Raw genomic sequence first — 6,971 nt, 5'->3', positions numbered from 1 at the left:
TTCTGTCAACTTTGTTCAATTAATAATGTGTCAAAAGCAAATAATTCTCTCTGAGATCACATGAAATAATCCCAAAAAATGTTCCTCCTCCGCGAGGAACTCATGGTTCATCCTGTAGTTATTAATAATTGCCACAAGAGGGAGGCAGACATACATTAAAAGAGCAAACAGTTCCCTGAGCATTTCAACCAGCTCACCCATGACCCTCACACGGTCTACAGGCACTTGAGCTCATCAGTGTGCTGCTGCCATGTTTGTGTCACCATGCACCACAACATACAAGCATCCTTTGAACGCAGCCGTTGTCGGCCTTGTTACCATCGATATCTCACTCCACTGTGGTGAATCAGCCCGAGTCAATAAAATATTTAAGAGTAAGAGAAGAAGAAACTAAGTCGGCTTGTGACATCAAAGTGTCGACTAATATACACTGGAGAAACTTGTTTACATGGGATGGTGGCAAGGCCCTGAGGGACGTCTAGCCCGGTTCCAACTCTGCTCAGCGAGAGCAAACAACAGCAATGGCAGTGTCAACATACTGAGAAGAGACGAACCACTGGAGACACACACGCCTGGATCCATGCTGGAGGTTTAGAAGACACTCTGAGTATCCAGTCTCATCGAGTTTCTGTAGGACGCTTCTTATCCTCCAGTGACCAAGTGAAGAGCAAGTTCTCTTGTATCAGTTGACAAAGATAAAAAGTATTTCAGAAAAGATGGGATTATTTAAAAAAGTAAAATTAGCCAAAAGCTGAAACTTAAATGATATGTTTCATAAAGTCCTGTCCTGTCTCCAAGTCTGTGTTGCAGGTAGGAGTGAGAGTTCCCAGGCTCATCTAATGAAGGGGGGGCAGCTTCAGTCATAGAAAGATCAGGAGAAGAAGAATAGAATAATAGAAATGATATTTAATATATTTAACTAGGTGAAATGCAAATTACATCATCCCATAAATAATTTCCAAATACTTAGAATACAGCTGAGGTTATGAGTCGAGTGTCTCTTTAGTGTAAAGACAATGGACACACAAAAAATGGAAAGAAAAGTAGTAAATGTCTGACTAAAATATTCTTTCTTTTTATGAAAAATTAAGAGGAATATTTAATAGTTGTGGACTGTTTTCCTAATAACAGCCGGCACAAGATCATTTGTTATTTTCAATTACCTGCAGCGACTGGATATGAAGCACAGTCCTTCAGGAGTAAAAGGTTGTTTGCACAAGCAGCTATCATCATTATGTGTTAAGTATTTTACATTAACACTCTTTTTTTTGAGGCTGCGTATTAAACACGTGGACACATGGAAAGACTGGAGCAGCAAAGTGATTCTGCTGACCTGTAAAACAAATGCTTCTCTTCGCACCAATTCATTTGGAAAGAGAAACGGCCAGTGGGAAAACTCCCAACCCTCGGCCCGCAGACCGGTGATGGAACTTCAGTCGGTCACACAGCATTCAGCTGATCAACGCTGGAATCAGCGACAAAAAACACAACACGTACAAGAAGAGGCCTTGTGGAAATGAATTGCATGGGACCTTGAACCTCTGATTAACTGAAGATGAGGGTTTTAGAAGTTTTGAAAAGAATGTGAATGTGTGGACACCAGGAGTCAAAGAGGCTTACTTAAATGTCATGTGCCATTTTGTTTATGGGCACAAGTTAAACTAATAATAATTTATATAGCACATTTCAAAACACATTTACAAGGTGCTTTACGAGTTAGAAATGAAAAATTGTAAGACGATTAAACTAGACCGTAAGATCGGAACTAGGAGAAAGCACACCTATAAAAATGAATGTAAATGTAAAATAAAAGCACATGTCCTTGAAACCTCACAACCTAACTACCAAAGTTCTTTAGTTGCAGATAATGGCTCCAATATCGTAGCTGCAGAATGAATGTGCTATTCTTGTTTTGCACATGACTATAAATGTACTTGTGAAGGTGTGCTTTAAGACTCCTCCTGATCTCCTTCCCACACAGGAGGAACAGTGCGACAGTAATCTTCTCTCACCTCAGCATGAAGGCACCAGAGAGACTTTAAGAAATTCACAGACGGCTGAAAATCCCAGAAGACAATCTGAACTACAAGCAGTCGGAAAAAAAGGTGGAACCTCTGCTGTTCTGCATGTTTGAGAGCGTGAGCAGAAGGAAGCAGCTCCCACTGTCGTCTGTCTTCTCGCAGAGCGCTCACTGTGTTTAAGTGAGGAGGACAGGTCTTTGATCAGTCTGTCCATGCATGCCCCGAGGCTCTTTGTAGAGGGAACAAGAGAGATGGCGTCTAAAAAACATGTTTCACTTTCAAACGTGATCTCCCTGGTGTAACTACTTCTTAAAGCTACTACACCTCATGAACATGTATCTCCAGAGCTGTCAACATCTCTTCAACATCACTGAAACCTTTCATGGTGATGCTGTCAGTCCCCGGACCCGAGATTTAAAGGTCTAACGTGTAAGAGTTATGTAAAAGATCTATTGGCAGAAATTAAATAAAGTGTAATCATCTAAATTGAACAAATTGTTTCTTTACCCTAGAACGGGTCTTTTATTTTTAAATCTTTTATATTTACATCAGGAGCGGGTCCAGTTTTTATGCCAACTGAAGTCTACCACAGATTCTCTATCATGTTGGGAAGGAGAGGGTGAGGGGTCTTCAGCTGCAACATGCAACATCACTAAATTCTACACACTCAAACTTTAAATACAATCCATGGCCGCAGATGCATCGTGGGATGCTACTAGGCACTTTTTGCCCGTTCCTTTATTGTGACGCAGCTATGGTCGGAAGATCGGTCCCTAAATAAATCTATTCAGAGTATCTCAACAGCATCACCAAGACTGACAGTTGTTCATTTACAGATCTGAGTTCTACATGAATATACGTACTCATGTCCAAACACATGTTCAAAGCAGAACCTGCACAGATAGTTTTCACTTGATATCATCAACCTACTTTTAATGAATATGATAAGGATGATCACAAATCGACCACAGTCAATATTAATATTCAATTAAAAACCTTTAAAAACGGTTCCATGTAAATATAGTTTTGCACAGTTCATTTAATTGTATCTGTCTGTTTTATCTCTCTATGCACCTAAGTGCCTGGTCCTCCACTACACAAACAGCTGCTCTCTGTAAGTCTCATGAAGTTGAACAGTGACACAACATTATTTCTGCTGTGTGCAACATTCTCTCAGTCCCAGCAGGCGGCTGACTCAGGGTTTTTAGCACCACAGCTTCCTCAAGCACATCATCTTGCTTTGCTTTTATTCCAGCGAGTTGTAAACATTTATTCAGCATTTAGCTCTCTCACTATTTCAGGTTATGAAGCCAAGTTTACTGTATCTGTGAGAATGACACATAACTGATTGCACCCCTGGTCGATATCACTATAATGATAAATAATAACTAATCATGTCTATTTAATAAGTTGTATTTGTTTTTAATCAAAGCCCAAGAAGAATGAAGCCAATTAATTTAGATAAGAGAATTAAATGACTGAATAATATAAAGTTCATATTAAACAACCTGCTGCAACAAAGGTTTCCTTTCATCAGTGACATTCCTTTCTTTAATTTTTATTTTTTATATTTTGTGTGTCCACTCAGTACTTTTGATGACAGATCTAATCCTCCTGGGTGTGGATGATATCAGTCTTCTTCACAGATGAGTCTTGTCAGCTGCTCTTTGCTGGAGGGTTTTGTTGCTCTTTCCTCTGCTTTAAAACACTTCAAATGTTTTCTATTAGAATCATAGTGAGAGGACATATAGGTCATTGTCTTTTTATTCATTATAAACTCGTTTGTGATTTTCTTAAGTGTTTGAGATCGGTGTCACGTCTGGAAATTCTTCTCCTGTCGAGCTTCTTTAGACTGGGTGTCATCTTTTATTCAGTATTTGGGAAAACAAACTTCTTCCATCTAGAAATGTTATCTCTGCACATGGTACACACAGAAAACATGCTGGATCCAGACAAATGTATGTGTTTAAGTTTTTTGAGTCGAGATTTTCTCATTTATTTCTCGCCCAAAGAGTTTGACTTCATGCTTCATGCAGCGTCCTTCACTCTGTCGGATCAGCGACCGAAACGCCATTTTCCACAGATAACCCTTGTACCAAGTCAGAAGCACTTAGACGTCTGTTTCTCAATGCAACGCTGCGCAAATAGTGAATCATGCATGGCGTCATTTTTCAAGGACGGACAGTGTCCCTTCTGTTATTGGTGGTGTGGCTCTCCCTGTTCCTCCCTCCCACCTGCTGCTGCTGTGTTTCAGCTTCAGTAGCGTCTTGATGCTTCATCTTTAAGAAGTTTCACAGTCTGGTTTCTCACTGGTTCAGGCAGGTCCTCATCATATGGAGCCATCTTGCATTAGAGACACTCCAGGTGAGACCTGGGGAAGACGTGGTGCTCACAGGTTATCTTGGAACCTTGTGCCTCAACTGGAAATCACAGATGTATTTACACATATTTGTTGCAGACGTGTTCACTCTTGTGGCACTGGGTTCGTTGTACTTTGGATTCCATATATCCAGTTCTTAAAATGATACATAACATGAAATTCCTAACACTTGAAATTGAAAATAATGTAATTATTACCTTCGGCAAGGTGGTCAGGACTTCAGCTGTGTTTGTTTGTTTGCATAAATTTGTCTGTGTATTATTTAGCAGGATTACACATAAACTACTTAATTGGATTACCATAAAACTTGGAGGATGTATGTGGTATGGGTCAACATTCTATTTGATTTCACAGAAAATATTTCATGGATCGAGGACAAAAATCTGTCATGTTTAGGGGACTGATATTTATGAATGTGTGCAGATGCAAATAAAAAGCCTATCTAGTGAATTTCAATGTGGTTTCATGAGGGGACGGTTGGGCCTTGATGGAGGAATTTGCTCTACAAAGTATCTTGAAGTTGTAAAATATATATATTTTTTAGAATTGTAATAATATTGACCAGGGGCTGTTCTTAGTTTTGGTGTATCTTTGCACTCCCCTGCTCTGTGCCGGTGGATGTCTTTGTGAGTCTGTATTAGGAGAAATCTTGAGTCGGGATCTCCACCCGTCCCCTGAACTTTCGGTGTCCAGTCCAGATCGACATCATATACCTGAGATGGAGTCGGCTCTGCTTCTGGAACAGATAATCCAATGAGAGCTCATAAACTGTACACACCACCTGAGAGGTGCACCATAACACACATAACACATGTTCACACTGCTCAGCAGGAGGGAACGGATGACCTCTGGATTATTAAGAAGTGGACTGTGTTAGCACTGAAGAGACTGAACCACAGACTACAGCAAAGGTCAGCACATCACATAATATACTGAGTGTGTTGTGTTGAACTGTACTTATGTGATCTTTTTTATATCAGGAAAGGATTTAAGTGTTACTTTCTCTTAGGCTAAGCCATAATGTCTATGATTCCAAACTTAAATCCCTTCTTAACAAAATCTCATCTCATCTGTGGTCTCATCTGCTTCTCTTTTCATTTTGTTTACCTCTGTTTACTTCTGGTTTAAGCAGCTCAAATAAGGGGAAATCTGATCTAAGCAGTAAAATGCCACCATGAATACATCTCTGCTAGATTCAGATACCTAGATATGTTACACATATTTTACAGAGAGGCGCTGATGACGAGTGAAACCTTTTCAACCTTCATGAACGTTGGGTTCCACTATATTATAGATGTACCTGATAAAATGCCAACTCAGTGCAAGTCTGTTTGATCCATATTTTCATCCATTAAGAACATTCTGTTAAATGATTAAGTGGAAATTATAAAATATAATTATATAATATATATCTTTTCATCCCCAACCTTTCACTGCTGATGCTGCTGCTTTTTAAAGATAAAAGTGCATAGTCTACAAGTATTGGAATAAAGTGGAGGCTCTGCTCTTTATTACCCATTGACAAAGTGGATCACACTTTCTGAGCTGCTCTTTCTATCTTGATCTTTTTTCATTCACCACCAGTGAATTTACATTTACACGCTGCTTTTTGGAACATGCTCCGTTTTTGGAACATCCTCCGTTTTTGCTCTTCTGCTATCTGAAAATGTGTGTTTTTGTGTTTTGTTTCTCTCTTTTTTTGTTACTGTGTTGCACCTCGGAGCACAGAACTTTGTGGATTGTGGGCTGTTTGGTCTTCATCTTCCTGTTGAAGCACGTTAAAGATGCTCTATCACAGAACTGCAGACTTTCAGGTTATCAGATTCACAAACATGCAAACTTGAGACTAGCATGGCACGCAGCAGAGCATAGACATCCACCAAGGCCCCAACAGTCCCCTCAAATTGAATCAAGCTGCTTTTAACACTCATAGATATCACTTCCAAAGAAATTTAGCTCTGCAGTGTGTACAGCACAGGTACTTTATCAGATTCTATCATTTCCATGTGCTGTACTTGTGTTTTAAATATGCAGCTCTTCGTGGATTTTCTCTTAGACGTCAAACTTTATTTTCTCTGTAACCTTCATTATGTTTTGTGCGTGGGTACGTTTTTCCTCAACTCTTTAAGAATCCAGTGTATTCTGTGTTATAAAATCTTTACCCCTGACTGGTTGGTGTGCAGTAATGTTGCATCACTTTCTGAATGTTGCTGCAGAACGTCTCTGGTCATGAAAAGTCTAAACCAGCCACTGATGGATGGGTCTCGTTGAGAATCATCATTGTTTGGGGTCTTCAAAGATTTCCCCACACTTCTCTCCTAAAATTCAAATTCTCAGATCACAGTTCCACTTCCCTTCAGATCGAGGACTGGACACCTCACCTGTGCCATTTAAATACACACCACACACATGCTCTGTGTTCACAGCATGTTGTTTTTGCATGTTCTCTTCCTTAGTGAGAACAGAATGTCAGTGTCACACTGACATCTAGTGGAATAAAGTATTAGTGCATGTGTGAGCTGTTGAGTGAAGGTGTCAGTATGGAGGGTCACTATCACACTGTGTAGTAA

The sequence above is a fragment of the Paralichthys olivaceus genome, chromosome 1, assembly GCF_024713975.1.
Source record: "Paralichthys olivaceus isolate ysfri-2021 chromosome 1, ASM2471397v2, whole genome shotgun sequence".
NCBI lineage: Eukaryota > Metazoa > Chordata > Actinopteri > Pleuronectiformes > Paralichthyidae > Paralichthys > Paralichthys olivaceus.
Note: the sequence above shows the minus strand (reverse complement) of the source record.